The sequence below is a fragment of the Eriocheir sinensis genome, chromosome 3, assembly GCF_024679095.1.
Source record: "Eriocheir sinensis breed Jianghai 21 chromosome 3, ASM2467909v1, whole genome shotgun sequence".
Classification (NCBI taxonomy): Eukaryota; Metazoa; Arthropoda; class Malacostraca; order Decapoda; family Varunidae; genus Eriocheir; species Eriocheir sinensis.
In genome coordinates this window covers 9,981,622-9,997,485 of record NC_066511.1, presented here as the reverse complement: position 1 = coordinate 9,997,485, position 15,864 = coordinate 9,981,622, and the positions used below count along the sequence as shown (strand labels likewise).

The following is a 15,864-nucleotide window of genomic DNA, read 5'->3' as shown; positions in this document are numbered from 1 at the left end:
CACAACGTGCAAGTCGATCTAGATCTGATTATAATGCTTCTTCGTGGAGTGTCGTAGTTACCTTACTAGCGATTTTTGTGTCATCAGCACATTTTGATATTTTACAAGTGAGCCCATCATCGATATCATTAACATAAATTAAGAGGAGCATGAGACCAAGCACTGATCCTTGAGGTACGCCGCTTCTGACATCGAGCCAGTTAGATGAAACACCGTTTAGAACTTCTCTCTGTTTCCGCTCAGAGAGCCAGTCCACAAGCCAATTGTGAATGTTACCCGAGATACCGTGCGCCAATAGTTTACTGGGCAACCGTTTGTGGGGGACCTTATCAAATGCCTTTTGAAAATCCAGATATATGATATCTACTGATCTGTTTTCATCGAACACCTCAAAAATATAATTAAAAAAAATCAAGTAAGTTAGTTAAACACGAACGTCTACTACGGAAACCATGTTGCGAATTATTTATTATATTATTTTCTTCGAAGAATTTCACCATATTGTCGCGAATGATAGTCTCCACTAACTTACAAACAATCGATGTCAGGCTAATTGGTCGATAGTTTCCTGGGTGAGACTTGTCCCTTTTTTTGAAAATTGGTGTGACATTTGCTAGTTTCCAATCCGACAGAACTTTTCCAGCTGTTAAAGATTTATAGAATATGATGGAGAGCGGGTTACAAATTTGATGTTTGATTTCTTTTAATGTTAATATTTTCAATTGAGGAGGAGGAGGAGGAGGAGGAGGGAGGAGGAGGAGGAGGAGGAGGAGGAGAAAAAGGGAAAAGGGGAGGAAGAGTAGGAAAAGGTGGTGTGGAATGACAAAGAAAGCAATAAAAGAGGATGCTTGCTTGCTACGTATAGGAAGCCAATAAAAAAAAAAAATAGCGGCCAGCAAAGGAAGTTGAGAGAAGAAAAGAGATGATATAGAGAAGGAGCAGGAGAAAAAGAGGAGGAGGAGGAGGAGGAGGAGGAGGAGGTAGAGGAGGAGGAGGAGAAGGAGGAAGCCGGTACTTCCCTCGACACAACCAAACCAGCTTGGACACGCAACACGGAACACGGCGCGATCACAGGATTAATTAACACAGCTCCGTTTTATCGCTCAGGACACATTCTAACAGACGTTCTGCCGCCCTCTCCTCCTCCTTCTCCTCTTCCTCCTTCTTTTTCTTTCCCCATTCACGTCCAATTCCATCTCCTTTTCCTCTTCCACATCCGCTTCTATTTCTTCCTTTTTATCTCTTTTCCTCCTTTCCTCTTCCTTCTTCATCTCTTATTCCTCCTTCTCTTTCCTATCATCCTCTTCCACCACCACCATTACATCTTCATCCTCTTCCTTTTCCTCGTCTTCTTCTTTCTCCTTCTTCTCTTACGCCTACTTTTCTTTTCTTCTTCCTCCTCCTCCTCCTCCTACTCCTCTTCCTCCTCCTCCCCCGTTCCAGTGGTTTAATAAGCGACTTCCCGCAGAGTGAGGGTGAGGAGACGAGCCGATTAACCGAAGTGTGATATTCAGAAGCGTTGTGAGAGCGCTTCCCAACAACGTGCGGCGTCCCCCAAGGCACCTTCCTCCTGTTTGGGCTGCAACGCCTCAGTGAAACGGTGAGATACGAAGAGCTTGTGTATTACCCGGGTGTGTGTGGTGGGGCTTGGGGGCATGTGGGGGGTGTGGGGGCGGTGTGTGTGTGTGTGTGTGTGTGTGTGTGGAAGGGAGATGTTTTGATATCGCGTTTGCAGATTTATAACCAATAATTTCCTCGTTGCTACTCATTCACACACACACACACACACACACACACACACACACACACACACACACACACACACACACACGTGATACATTGTGCTATTCCCTTAATCCTTCCAGCAGCACTTCAAGCACTCCCACTGACAAAATATCGGCTTCCCATCCCTCCCCCAAACGCAGGAAAGCAATGCACGCCCTATATTTGCCATCCGTTGAGCTAAAATTCAGGATCACATAATATTTCCAGGATATCGGATGACCGTTGCTAATCTACTCTCCTTCTCTTCTGCTAATGAACGTAAAGCTGATGGATCCCTGGTAGTAATATGCTAGGATGTTGTGAGATAGTTTTTGCATAGTCTATGTTTTTGCCTATATCTGCCTGCGAAGTGAGAGTTAACAGAAGGATCCTTGGCCATACAACATGCAGGGGTCACAGTCCTTTCCAAACCGCCTCCGCTTCCCAATTCCTAATCACCCTAATTAACGAGGCTCACCGTTAGCAGCCCATGGGATCCTCGCCGCCCCCGTCATCCTGCCTTGGCCCCTACGCTGAACCCTTACCGTAACTTCACACTCCCCCTTCTGCCTGAACTCCGAACAATAGAAGGCGGCAATTCGGCAGCTCCTTGAGAGGCTGACCTTACAAGGGAAAGGTGAGCCGGGTTGTGCGATTGCCAGGAGGGATTACTGGAAAGGACGGAGGGAGGGAAGGAAGACTCGAGCTACAGGGGAGACGTGAGCCATCCCAAGGCCTTCCTATACATCGTAGAACCGCAGAGGAAAGGACGAAGAGAATGAAACGGAAAATGAGAGGGTATGCTCCGCGACGCGAGAAGAACGAAAAACAAACAAACATGAAGGTATTAAAGGGGACGGAAAAGGTGAATGAAGTGGCGAGGGATCCGTAACGCTTTAAAAGAATGACAGAAACGAAGACGTAGTACTGAAGGAGAAGAAACAAGTGAATGGAAAAGAAAGAAAATAGAGAATGTTCAGCGACGCGAGTAGAATGACAAAAACAAAGAAAGGGGGAAGAAAGAAGTAAATGAAAATAGACCGTAGTGAAAATATTCTGCCTTGCGAGAAAGATTATGAGAAAACAAAGAGGTGGCTGCTAATGGTAAGGAAGAAGTGAATGGAAAGGAAAGCAATGGGAATGTTTGTTTACTGACGCGAGGAATATCTACGAAAAGAAAAGATAACAAAAGAGATGAAATTATGGCAAAACAAAGAGATGGCTGGTAGTGGTATGGAAGACGTGAGTGAAAAAGTTTGTTTACTGATGCGAGGAATAACTACCAAAAGAAAAGATAACAAAAGAAAGGAAAGTATGTGTGAGTGTAGAAATACCTTCACAAGATGGTGATGAAACAACAGCAAAAAGTATTAAAAAAGAAAAAAGAAAAAAGCTGGCACTGAAAAGGAAGACTAAGGGTTGGAGCGTGAATAGCAAATTGAACATTGTAAAGAACATGCAAATGGAACAGCTGAGAAAAAAAAAAAAAAGGAAAAATAGTCGGAGTCAATAACACGAATTCTTGCCAGGGTCAGGATTGCAGGAAAAGTTAGGGAAAAAATGCAAGGAGGAGAAGGAGGAGGAGAAGGAGTAAAAGCAGAAAGAAGAAAATACAAAATGAAACAGGAACTTACTAAATAATTGCTTCTATAGAATTTTAAGGAGGAGGAGAAGCAGAAAGAAGATAAATGAATGGAAACAGGAACCTACTAAATAATTGCTTCTATAGAATTTTAAGTCGACACAACGGCGATATTTTTGGCCACTCGAGGAAAAGTGAAAAAAAAAGAAATACAGAGAAGGAAGAGAAGAATGAAAATGAATAAGAAAAAGAAGAGCAATAGCAGGAAAAAGAGGATGAGGAGAAGGAGGATGAGGAGGAAGAGGAGAATCAGTAGCTGGAACAGGTAGAGCAGAAGCAGAAAAAGGAGGAGGACAAGGAGGAGGAGGAGGAGGAGGAGGAGTACCGGGAACAGGACGAGCAGTAGCAAGAAATGAAGGAATAAAAGGAAAAGAAGGAGGAGCACGAAGTAAGAAAAAGAAAGAGCCACGAGGAACAGAAGGAGGAGGTAGGCGATAATCTTGTTGGTATTTCGCCGCCACACCAACAAGAACGTCGTGGTAGCCAGGGTCAGGAGGTCACCATCAGCCTCACGACGTCAGCTCCTACCTCTCTTCCTCCTCCTCCTCCTCCTCCTCCACCTCCTCCTCTTTTGTTTATAATACGCTTCTATCTATGACTTCCTTCCTCTCAGTCGTGTATACATAGACAGATAAATACGTTGATAGCTATAATATGTAGATAAGGCGAATAGATAGACCAATAAATACAGATAGAAAGACAGGTAGACACACACACACACACACACACACACACACACACAGCACGACGGGAGATGCGTTACAGGAAAGTCTTGGGCTGCTTAGCTATGTGTGCGTGTGTGTGTGTGTGTGTGTGTGTGTGTGTGTGTGTGTGTGTGTGTGTGTGTGTGTGTGTGTGTGTGTGTGTGTGTTTGTGTCTCTCTCTCTCTCTCTCTCTCTCTCTCTCACACACACACACACACACACACACACACACACACACACACCACTCACTACTGTTGCTTCTCCACGACTTTGCTTTACTTTTCACTTCTCTCCCTCCCCTGTTTTCTTCCCTTCCTTTTTTTCCTCCCTCTCTCCCTCCCTCCCTCCCTCCCTCTCTCCTCCTCCTCCCAGAGTCTCGGGGCGGTAGGAGATAAGGCAATCACAGACACAGCAGCTTCCAACAGACATCGACCCGTCACGTTTCACCTCAATTACAAAGCTTCCCTCCTCCTCCTCCTCCTCCTCTCTTCCTCCTCCGCCTTTCCTTCTACTCTTTTGCTTCCTCCTTTTCCTCTACTTCCTCCGTCAGCCGCACCCTCTCCACCTTCTCCCTTCTTCTTCCTCCACTTCCTCCACTTCCTCCTTTTTCTCCATTTCCTCCTACGTCGATGCTTCCTCTTTCTCTCCTTTGTTTCTCGTACTATTACTCCTCCATTTTTTGTTTACTTCCATCTTCTTCTACACATCTTTCTCTCTCTCCTCCTCACCTTCCCCCTTTTCCTCTATACTTCCTTTGTTGTCAGTGCCTCCTCCACCTCCTCCTCCTCCTCCTCTCCTCTCCTCTCCTTGATATCTCCCACTGTTACTCTTCCTTATTTTCTTCACTTCTATCTTCTTCTACGCATCCTTCTCTCTCTCTTTCTCTCTTTACTACCCTCGCCGTCATCGCCTCCTCCTTTTTTTTTCCTCTTTTTCCATCTTCTACACATCCTTCTCTTTCTCTATTACCTCCGCTGTCATCGCCTCCTCCTTTTCTTCTTCTCTTCCATCTTCATCTGTACATCCTCCTCTTTCTCTATTACCTCCGCCGTCATCGCCTCGTACTCGCGCGGTCTCGTAGCTCAGGTGTTGGCGGGGGTGGGGTGGGGGGAAGGGGGTCTGACCAGGTATAGGCGGACGAGTGATTACAGTGAACGTTCGGGTAATTAGAGATCATCGACGCGGGCACGCAATCATCCTGTTTCCAAGAGTTAATGGCTGCTAATGCGGTGGTAATGAATTTCTCGTAACTTTCACTACGGGAGAGGGGGAGGGGAGGGGGGAGGGAAATTACTTAAGGAGGAGATAGAGAAAGAAGAGGGAGAGAGGAAGAGAGAGAGAAAGACTAGCGTGTTAGGGTGTGGCTTTGGGGTAAGGACTTAAATATGGAGGGAGTGGGGAGTGAGGAGGAGGAGGAGGAGGTAGGCAATGAGTTAATAGAGCTATATATACTGAGGGAGTGTATGTGAGTGGAGGGGAATGGGGAGGGTGACTGGGGGAAGACGCCAAATAGAGAGAGAGAGGGCTGGTGGTGTGTCAGGGTGTGGCGAGAGGGGGCACGGAAGGGCAATGATTTGATGGCGGTGTGTATAGAAGAGGAAGAGAGAGAAAGGGCATGATTGGAGGTGGAGGTTTAATTTGGACGTAAAGATAATGAGAGGCGAAGAGAAAGGGGAAAAGAGGGAGTGATAATGTGTTTACAGGTCTCGGAAGGGTGAAAGGTGATTGGACAGAAGAATGAGATGAGTGGATTGAAGACGCTAGTTGATATGATTGGATGATTTGGTTTACCCTGGACAAGAGAGACATTTACGGTCGTATTATAAGACACTTTGCAGCCCAAGAACACATATTTGACAAGGCTTTCATAGGAGTTGTGGGCATTTCCAGTAGTTTTATGACCCTGGTGGTAGTTTGACCCTTTTTCTGTACCCTGAGCCTAAAAATAACTCATTAGAACCTGATCCCCTCTTAGACATTTAGAAATAGCTGATGTGAAAAGCGAAACTGTCTTGTAATACCAGCCTGAGAGTCGAAGAGAAAGGGAAATAAGAGGCTACAGGGCTATGATAATGTGTATAGGTCTGAGATGAATGAAAGGTCAGTGAGTTGGGGACGCTAGTTGATATGATTGGATGCTTAACATGAACCAGAGACACAAATGGAGTCGAAGAGAAAGGGAATAAGCAGGCAGAGTTATGATCGTGTGTACAGGTCTCGGAGGGATGAACGGTGAGTGGACTGGATACATTGGTTGGAGATAACTGAAGGCGTTGTTTTCATTTGGGCGACAGAGACAAGTGGAGAAAGGGGAGAAAGAGGCAGGGTTATGATAATGTGTATAGGTCTGAGCAGGATGGAAGCTGAGTGGATTGAAGAAGGTAGTTAATATGATTGAAGGCGCTGTTTTCATTTGGCTGACAGAGACAATTTGAGTAGAAGAGAAAGGGAAATTTTAGGCAAGTTTATGATCATATGTATAGGTCTCAGAGGGATGAAAGGCAAATGGATTGAAGACGCTGGTTAAAATGATTGAAGGCGTTGTTTTCATTTGGCCGACATAGACAATTTGAGGAATGAATAGAAAGGAGAGCAAGTTGATTGTTGAGTGAATGCAGGATGTTGTGAAGAAGCGATGATGAAGGGAGAATGACTGAAGATTGTGTTGATTTAATTTCTAAAGGGACTGAAGAAGAAAGCGCTCTCTCTCTCTCTCTCTCTCTCTCTCTCTCTCTCTCTCTCTCTCTCTCTCTCTCTCTCTCTCTCTCTCTCTCTCTCTCTCTCTCTCTCTCTCTCTCTCTCTCTCTCTCTCTCTCTCTCTCTCTCTCTCTCTCTCTCTCTCTCTCTCTCTCTCTCTCTCTCTCTCTCTCTCTCTCTCTCTCTCTCTCTCTCTCTCTCTCTGATCATCTGTTTCTCTGAGATGTTGTTGATTCTCTCTCTCTCTCTCATTATAAACACGTTCTTTTGGTGCCATTCTGCGAGGTCTTCTTCACTGTCTGGCTGGCTGTCGGAGGAAACGCGGCAAAAAGACACAATGATGAGGTATGATACGCCAGAGATATATGCTTAAGTTCTCGACCAGGCCTCACTGTGTTTATTATTCACTGCAGCACCGGTAACGACTTTGATTGGCTTAGGCTGCATTAGACACTGGCAATGGAAGTGGAGGGATGATGCGAATGGAGAGATTTCAACCTCCATTCGACCCCAAGAGAGACGAGTAAAGTTTCATCAATAGGAACAGACCATCTTAATTGGAATGCTCGTCTATATCTGTATCTTCGTGATGGATCCCTTAATGGTCTTCTTTCACGGAATTTCTTTTCTTCAGTTATTTGACGCATCTGCTGTTTGTAGTTCCAGTATGCCCATAGCTACCTCTTATACTTTCTCTTGAAGTTTCTCAGTTTCTCATAATCGTGTATCCATTCCTTATTATATTCTTTTAGTGGACCGTCTTCTCCTCCTTCAGATGAATTTCCTCCAGTTATATCTGCTGGTGACACTCGGTTAATAAGATCATTCATGTAACATTGCAAACCTACCACAGACTCTCACGCTCTCACTAATGAACTTTGCAAATACATAATAAGAGAAATAAAATGAAAAAAGAAGCACGCCGAACGTTCTTGTCTCAACCCATTTGTTATTCGGAAGAAAATGATTGATGGCAACTGTCAGGGAAACATTTGATAATGATGGATAAAAAAGTTGATATGCTTCACTTGTGACCACTGCCATTAAGACACGAAGATAAATAGGCAGATAGATAGATAGATAGATAAATAGATAGAGACGGAGAAAGAAAGAGTAATAAAAAAATATTAAAGGTAATCGTAATAGGAACTCGCTACCTGTGTTGGGAATCTCCATTAGACGCCCCCCTCCACCCCCCTGTGTGAGTGATGGTGGGAAGCTTTCTAATTACGCGCCCAGGAAGCAATGATAGAACCTACCTGACGGGCTGTTGTTCGGCGGGCGGGGCGGAGTGTGTGGGGGGGGTCACCATCGCCTCCATTACGGCTGTTGTTATCGTGTTCAGCCTCCCATTGGAATTAGTGAAATGTTATCCTAATTATCTTTACATATTTTGCTCACTTGTTTCGTTTATCGTCATTCCGTGGATGGTTTAGAGACAGTCTGTTACTTTTATCGTTATTTATTGTATTGAAGCCTCCTAGTTACGCTGCGATTTATGTACTATATATATGTTTGTGCCTATTGGCTTATGTTTAATCAGCGTAAGATTATGTGATTGGATCTTCGTGGAGTTTGTTTGTATTAGCTGAATGGTTCTTTTGGTGTATTATAAGCTTGTCGTTAGGTTAGCCAACATTATGATTCGTCAGCTTATTCTTTTGTTTATCCATATATATTCGAAATTTACTCTATCTATCCTATCTGTCTCTCTATTTCTCTATCTCTTTCTATCTATCTATCTTTGTATTTCTATCCATATACATCCGAAATTTACTCTATCTATCCTATCTGTCTATCTCTCTCTATCTCTGTCTATCTATCTATCTTTGTATTTCTATTCATATACATTCGAAATTTACTCTATCTATCCTATCTGTCTCTCTATTTCTCTTTCTCTTTCTATCTATCTATCTTTGTATTCCTATCTCTTTCTTTCTCTCTTTCTCTCACTCTCTCCTTCTCGCCACGGATGGAATGTGAAAACTGTGTGAAATCTTATAGGTAATGAGGGAAGAGTCGAGAGGATGGCGGTGGGGTTGTGGTGGGGGCGGTGGTGGCGGCGGTGGTGAGGGCGGTGATAGGCCTCCACGCCATTTCTCCTCCCATCACGCTTTGGCCTCCTTCCTCTTTCCTTCCCTAACTAAGCCTTTCTCTCTGTCTTGCCTCCTTAGTTATTAGCTCCCTCCGTCCCTACCCTTCCCCCTCACCGTCTCTCTCTCTCCATCTCTCCGGCCTGATGGATGACGCAGCCGCTTCGTCGTATAGGGATTGGCATGCGGTAGTTAGTCAAGACGACATCAATTCTATCTCGCAGTATTTATTTCTTACCTCGGCGCAGCACGGGCACAACTTAACGTGGTAGCTGCGGGGATCATGTTTCTTAAAGGCCCCTCTAAGCGAGAAAAATGAGAAAAAATCATCACTCACGCAAACCATTTCATAAAATATATCAACGCATTTGTGATCAATTTATGCATCATTTATTTTTGGGGGTTTATATCATGGCAAAAATGTGGCCCGTCGCTGCTTCACGGTTGAGGCTATTACACTGGGCATATTTTCCGTGGATCTTCAGTCAAACCACGATTTCCGCCAGCGTGGTTCTCAATTGTTTGTTGTTATTGCTGCTGCTGATGATGATGAGTAATGCCGTCGTCCTTCAGTGAAATCTACCGTAGCTTTGGAAGATCGTGGACACGTCAGAAAACCACGCAAATATGAGAACCACGCCAACGGAAATCGTGGTTTGACTGAAGATCCACGGAAAGTTTGCCCAGTGTAATAGCCCCTTTAGACCCACAGTTGTGCTTCGTCAGGGATATATGTACGGGGTAGATCGAGACAGTGACGGGGAGGGACGAAATGAGATGAGTGACGATGATGGGAGAAGAGATGTATTGGAAGAAGAGCGGGTAATATCGCAGAATGTGTATGCGTATGTGTGTGTGTCTGTGTGTTGTGTTTGGCTTGATGAACAGACACGGAGTAATGGTGACAAACACAAACGAAAAAGTGTCTGTAGTTCAATCTAGCTCGCCTACTTGTCTATACCCTTGAACGGAATGAAACTTAATCAAAGGGAACAAGGGTCTGTAATGGACTGTCGGGAAGACTAATCACTGACCTTAATCAGTTTTGATGTTAGGTATTATTTTGTCATTATTATTATCATTATTATTATTATTATTATTATTATTATTATTATTAGTAGTAGTAGTAGTAGTAGTAGTAGTAGTAGTAGTAGTAGTAGAAGTAGGAGGAGGAGGAGGAGTGATGGTGATGATGGTGGGATTACTATTAGATGTAACTCCACTACCACCGACAGCAGCAGTGACAACACCCAGCACTATTTTTTTTATCTTTTTTATGGGAGGGTCGCCACGCCCGCCCCTCACTCGCCGCCTCACTCTCCGCCCGTTAGCTTCTTTATGGCGATGCTGACCCGGCCACGGACGCGACGGAATGGGAGATGGGTCGTCGCTGTATGTGAGGGGAGTGGAGGGATTATGGAGTGGTGGTGGGTCGTGGGTCTTTCTGTATAATTGTTTGTTAGTACGTCAATCTTCCTCAGTCAGTCCGTGCCTATCTGTCTGTCTTTCCGTCTGATTATCTGCCTCTGTCTCTCGTCTTAGTATAGCTCCGTATGGATGCCCGTCTATCTGCCTGTTCATCCGTCCCTCAGTCCGTCCGTCCGCCTCTCTGTCGTCACGTCTATCTGTCTATCAACACCCAAATCATTCCATCACCACGACAACACGAGCATGAGCACCGCCACAGACAATGCCCCTAATAACTATAATTACTCGTGTTACCATTATTAAATTCCTCCGCTGATGAACTGATACCACCACTTCCTCCGCTGTGCTAATCATTAAGGCGGCAACCACTTTTTTCTCCTTCCGCGCGGCCTCCCCGAGGATGCCGGCGGGGCTGGGTCTGCGTCTGTGGTTGTCTTAATCGTGTGACCGGGCTTGGGTGGATCCAGGGCCCCGCGTACCCCCGGGCAGAAAAAGCGGGCTAGGGGGCTGCTATGGTTACTTGCACAGACACACGATACTTGATGACTTTAAACGTTTGAGTGTGTTGCTGCTCTACAACGCTTGATTAAGTAGTGTACGTTATCAAGGTTATCAAGGAGTAACGGCTAAAATGGCTTTAGGCGTGTAATGTTGTATCAAGGACGGCAAGTTGTTGAAAAAGAAAAGGTGTTTGGGCTCCTCGGCATTATTTTGGTGAGATGTGTCATGATGGTGGAAGAGAGGTATTGATAGATAGATAGATATATAGACAGAAAGGAAAAAAAGAAAAGGTGTTTGGGTTCCTCGGCATTATTTTGGTGAGATGTGTCATGATGGTGGAAGAGAGGTATTGATTGATAGATAGATAGATAGATATATAGATAGACAGAAAGAAAAAAAGAAAAGGTGTTTGGGCTCCTCGGCCTTATTTTGGTGAAGTGTATCATGCTGGTTGAAGAGAGGCATAGATAGATAGATAGACAGAAAGAGAAAGACAGACAGACAAACAGACAGACAGGCAATCACTCAGACAGACAGACAAAGAAAACCATAAAAAAAAGTCGGAGAATGTCACAGAAAACATAAATCATTTGGTAGTTATTTGTGTTTCCTCTCAACACGTAAGAAGGAACACAGAACAAAGTAAAGCAGAGAGTCAGAACATCCAAGGAAACAATCTCCACACGATCAGCAGGCAGTAAAATCTATAGCGTTCCCTTCTGAAATGATTATAGACTTATTACGTTTCCTGCTCCCCAATGTGTGTGTGTATGTGTGTGTGTGTGTGTGTGTGTGTGTGTGTGTGTGTGTGTCTGTGTGTGTGTGTGTGTGTGTGTGTGTGTGTTTCAGCTTCCTAGTGACACACCTACGAACAGAGGATGAGGTCACCGTGCAAATTGATTTTTTAAGTGTGTCTTGTAATTACCCACGCTCCATCTTAGGGGCTGAAATCAAGTGTGTGTGTGTGTTTTTTTTTTTTTTCACCTTTGTTTATTTACCTCCGCTACGTTGCTCTTGTGTTTTCTTTTGTGCGCGTGTGCCCGTGGTAGGTGAATGCTGAATGTTTTATTTTTCAATCTGTGTGTGTGTGTGTGTGTGTGTGTGTTAGAGAGAGAGAGAGAGAGAGAGAGAGAGAGAGAGAGAGAGAGAGAGAGAGAGAGAGAGAGAGAGAGAGAGAGAGAGAGAGAGAGAGAGAGAGAGAGAGAGAGAGAGAGAGAGAGAGAGAGAGAGAGAGAGAGAGAGAGAGAGAGAGAGAGAGAGAGAGAGAGAGAGACATACACGGACAGTCAAACAGAAAAAAAAAACAGACAAACTGACTGAAAAGAGGAAGGAAAGGAACAACAAAATAAGGACAGGAAGAAGGAAAGAAGAAAAACAACGAAATAAATAAAGAAACAAACGTAGGAAATAAACAATAAACAAACCAACAAAAAAAATATAAAAACGGACACAAACAAAAACAAACAAACGAAGCAAAACAAACCTAACAAACACGGAGAGGCGGAGAAAAAAAGGAGAAAAAAAAGGGATAAAGGAGACGGCCTCATTCTATCTTCCCGCGCGTGATGTTTACAAGTGGAGTGCGAGGCTGCGTCCTGTAATCTCTCTATGCACCCCGTTTCCTTGTTACTTACTCTCCGCGCTTGTGCCGGGGCGTGGGAGGCTTGTGGCACCTTTGGGGAGACTCAACTTTCACTTCCTATAGCGTGCGGCACCGATCGACAATTTTCCGTCCACTTTTCCTATTTTTTTGTTCAGCGTCATGCAACTTATTAATGCGCTTTTATCTCTGTCTCTGTCTGTGTATGTGTCTCTCTCTCTCTCTCTCTCTCTCTCTCTCTCTCTCTCTCTCTCTCTCTCTCTGTCCATATCTCCTTTCCCCTACTTTTAATCACCTAATCTCTTTTATCACTATATATTTCAGCTCCTCTATCTTGCAGCACACCGCTCCCCTCATTAATTCAACATTAAGCAATTCATTAAAGCTTTCTCCTCTATTTAGGCTGCCTCGCCCTCCTTTACTCTAGTTTTCTGTACTTCTTTTGTCAGTATATCTTTCACTTCCTCCAACACCAACAGCGATTTTTTTTCTCGTTTTTTCCCCGTTACAACACTTGGAACTCATTCGGGTTTTTCCTTCCTCCCTTCAGGCCGCCTTGCCCTCCTTTACCCTGCTTAGTTTTTTCGCCCCACTTCTTCTTTTGTTACCATAGCTCTTAGGAGAATGTGCAGTCATGTAATCATCCACGATTATAGCCACACGGATGTGATCAGTTATCGTGGCTAGTGCTGCACAAAGGACTGTTTCTTGAATTAGATATTTTCTCTCTTATTCACTCTATATTCACTGATATCTTTAATGTTATTTTCTTTGTCATGCCTCATTAACCAGATAGTCCAGGCGCTTTTTAGAAAGCACAAAGACAAAGGTCGTCTCCCTCGGGAACTTGAATATAATTAAGTGAAAGGAAACGTATTAACATTTGCACGTAAAAACGTCTTCAGGTTTTGCATATTCACTGAGACGTGACCGCGCGTATATACGCTGCTCAGAGAGAAATGGTGTAAAGGTTTTAATGAGCTACAACTTTTGTTTTTATTGTAATGGTACCTAGGTTTGAGTGATACGCGACCTTTCGCCTCACGTGGCGCCTCACACTGAGAGCCGAAGAGGAATATTTAGACTCTCAGGCAACTAGTCCTTATTGTTACTTCTCAGCGGGCAGCAGCAACAGCAGCCTTTTGTTGGGTGCACCGTCAGCAACCACACCTCTTCCTCCTTTTCCTCTTCCTTCTTACTCACCCCCTTCTTTTGTCATTCCTCTGCCTCCATGAGAGTGAAATTTTATTGCATTACTTTTCTCCTTTCTTCTGCCGCCATGAAAGTTAAGCGTCCATGTTATATTTTTCTCCTCGTCCCTCTTTCTTTTTCTTTCTCAGCATCCATGACAGGGAGGTATTTATGTGTTCTTTACCTCCTCCTTCCCCCTTCTTTCCCTTCCTCTGCCTCCATGAAAGTGAGCTATTTTGTATTCTTTTCCTCCCCACTCCTGTGTCAGTTTCTCCTCCTCCCTCCTCTGCCTTCATGAAGGTGAAGTACTCTTGTGTTCTTTTTCTCCTCCCTCTTTTTCTCCCTTCCTCCGCCTCAGTGAGAGTGATGTATTCTTGGGTCTCGCAACTATCCACTCACTAAGAATTCAGACGTCAGCATCCATCACCGACTCTCTTTTTATGGGGTTCCAAAGGCCAGATTAGTTCACAGCTGTTATTTTACGCCTCCCGCACGACTACTACAGCCTCCTTCTCTTTCCCCTCCTCCTCCTCCTCCTCCTCCTCCTCCTTCCGCTGCACCACCACACCCACAGCACCATTACTGCCCGCCACTTTCACCACACCACTGCCGCCAAAGTGCAGCGCCAACCTTCCCTCGTCATTGTTAATTTGCCATGTTGCCCTTTGCCGCCGCCCACGCCCCTCCCTCGCGCTGGCCCCTGTGTTGGGTCTCGCACCATCCCCGCCTCGCAACACCCACCCCCGGCCTCGTTAGTCTCGCAACACCCACACAGCAGCCTTCCTGAGAGCCCCGCTACACCCCTCCTTTATGATCCTAACTATACGATGCCATGTTACACCTCGCGTTGCTTATCCGGATCTATGTTTTCCCGTTACCCACCCACCGATTTCGTTCGAGGATCACAATACCCACACAGCCTTACTGAGACTTACTATGACCTTACAAAAAGCCTTGATCACCTACCTGACTTACTCCTATCCTTATTTATCTTTTCATCTACCCACCAGTCTCTCGTCAGGTCACCACAGGGAAGCCAAACTAAGAACATCACTTTGTTGGCTCTTATGAATCTCTCTAGAAATTAATCTTATTGCATCCAATTCTACCTGGCTTATTACCTTTATTTAGCCTTTCACCTACCAAGCAATCGTTTCGTTAGGTCGTTACACAGCAGTCAAACTAATAGCCCCACTATGAATCCTTTTATAGACCTTGTTACAACTCTTTATTGCACCTTTCCCTACCTGGCTCACCCTTACCTTCACGTTCCCTTCACACGTCACTGCATTCCTTGTTAGCCTCAGCAACACACCGGAGTCGCACACACTTCACTTCACTTCCGTATTGTTGCCTAGCATTAAAACATTTTCAGGAGTGAGAGGTGAAGAGCCGCTTTTTCCAGGGTCTCCAGGCGATAATTGAGGGTTTTCTCTTCTAATAAAAGGTATACTCGGCACACCACCGCTAGTCAGTGGCCGTATAATATCGCCTCGTGTGTTTAGGTCACGTATTAACCCAGGTAAAAACTCGAGGCGTGAAAGTATTGTGACCTCGAGAGTCGTGCAGCGTAATGATGCCTTGGAGGTGGGGAGGAAGGAGGAGGGTAGGGAGACATGGGGGGGGGAGGGGGGTATGTTTAGGGGAGGGTTGGGTAAGTGAGGTGGAGAAGGCCAGGGGTGAGGCGGAGTGGGTCAGTCATTCCCAATCACAGGCGGGGGAACTGACCCTCACCCCAGACAAAAAACTACAATGTTATTCAATCCCTCATTTCAGGTTTGCGCGGCGCGGCGGCTGTCACCGGCGGGAGAAAGGCCCAGATTGAGAGTCTCCTGACACGCACGACACACTGCCAGGTCTTGGAATAAGGTGTGTGAGCGTTCTTTTCCTGTTGGTGCTCGGGCGGGGGGATTTAGCGAGAGGAGAGAGAGAGAGAGAGAGAGAGAGAGAGAGAGAGAGAGAGAGAGAGAGAGAGAGAGAGAGAGAGAGAGAGAGAGAGAGAGAGAGAGAGAGAGAGAGAGAGAGCGAGAGAGAGAGAGAGAGAGAGAGAGAGAGAGAGAGAGAGAGAGAGAGAGAGAGAGAGAGAGAGAGAGAGAGAGAGAGAGGAGAGAGAGAGAGAGATAGAGAGAGAGAGAGAGAGAGAGAGAGAGAGAGAGAGAGAGAGAGAGAGAGAGAGAGAGAGAGAGAGAGAGAATATTTTTGTTAAAATTGGTAACTTTCCCTCCTTTCCTTTTCTCCGCCTAT

At 45.1% G+C, this 15,864-nt stretch overlaps 1 long non-coding RNA gene and 1 pseudogene across 2 annotated transcripts in view; one reads left to right on the top strand and one right to left on the bottom strand.

The window, feature by feature from the left end:
- LOC127004918 (uncharacterized) overlaps positions 1 to 15,490 on the top strand; it is a 135,876-nt gene extending 120,386 nt beyond the window's left edge. For both annotated transcript variants that reach the window (XR_007758108.1, XR_007758109.1), the window contains 2 exons: positions 1,469 to 1,600; positions 15,397 to 15,490. This is a non-coding gene — a long non-coding RNA (uncharacterized LOC127004918). The remainder of the gene's footprint in view (positions 1 to 1,468; positions 1,601 to 15,396) is intronic.
- LOC127004887 (uncharacterized) overlaps positions 1 to 15,864 on the bottom strand; it is a 142,183-nt pseudogene that overhangs the window by 101,897 nt on the left and 24,422 nt on the right.